Raw genomic sequence first — 1387 nt, forward strand, 5'->3', positions numbered from 1 at the left:
CTATGCAAATTATTTTTATCATATGGTACTATTTAAAGGGAAGCCTTTGGGAAACCCACTGGGAAGGTCAAAGTGCATTACAGTTTCCTGACAAATGATTTCATCCTTGCAGAAAATACTGGTAACATCTCTTAATGTCTGCAGAGCAATTGTGTAGAGATTCATTAAAAAATCAACATAAAATTGCTTTTCAATATATCCCTACAAAGACTGCTTCCTGGGACTATGTGTAAAAATCTATTACCCTTGAAGTCTTCTTTGGGTAATTTTCTAATTAAAAAAAAATTTATTGGTTTATTTTTTGGAGGCTAATTACTTTACAAATTGTACTGGTTTTGCCATACATTGACATGAATCTGCCACGGGTGTACATGTGTTCCCCATCCTGAACCCCCCCCTCCCACCTCCTTCCCCATCCCATCCCTCTGGGTTATCCCAGTGCACCAGCCCTGAGCACCCTGTATCATGCATCAAACCTGGACTGGTGATCTGTTTCACATATGATAATATACATGTTTCAATGCCATTCTCCCAAACCATCCCAGCCTCGCCCTCTCCCACAGAGTCCAAAAGACTGTTCTATACATCTGTGTCTCTTTTGCTATCTTGCATACAGGGTTATCGTTACCATCTTTCTAAATTCCATATATGTGCGTTAGTATACTGTATTGGTGTTTTTCTTTCTGGCTTACTTCACTCTGTATAATAGGCTCCAGTTTCATCCACCTCATTAGAACTGATTCAAATGTATTCTTTTTAATGGCTGAGTAATATTTCATTGTGTATATGTACCACAGCTTTCTTATCCATTGGTCTGCTGATGGACATCTAGGTTGCTTCCGTGTCCTGGCTATTATAAACAGTGCTGCGATGAACACTGGGGTACATGTGTCTCTTTCAATTCTGGTTTCCTCAGTGTGTATGTCCAGCAGTGGGATTGCTGGGTCATAAGGCAGTTCTTTTTCCAGTTTTTTAAGGAATCTCTACACTGTTCTCCATAGTGGCTGGACTAGTTTGCAACAGTGTAAGAGGGTTTCCTTTTCTCCACACCTTCTCCAGCATTTATTGCTTGTAGACTTTTGGATATCAGCCATTCTGATTGGCATGAAATGGTACCTCATTGTAGTTTTGATTTGCATTTCTCTGATAATGAGTGATGTTGAGCATCTTTTCATATGTTTGTTACCCATCTGTATGTCTTCTTTGGAGAAATGTCTGTTTAGTTCTTTGGCCCGTTTTTTGACTGGGTTGTAAAATATTTTTCTGGAGTTGAGCTGCAGGAGTTGCTTGTATATTTTTGAGATTAGTTGTTTGTCAGTTGCTTCATTTGCTATTATTTTCTCCCGTTCTGAAGGCTGTCTTTTCACCTTGCTTATAGTTTCCTTTG

This window comes from Bos indicus x Bos taurus, chromosome 20 (assembly GCF_003369695.1).
Source record: "Bos indicus x Bos taurus breed Angus x Brahman F1 hybrid chromosome 20, Bos_hybrid_MaternalHap_v2.0, whole genome shotgun sequence".
Taxonomy (NCBI): Eukaryota; Metazoa; Chordata; class Mammalia; order Artiodactyla; family Bovidae; genus Bos; species Bos indicus x Bos taurus.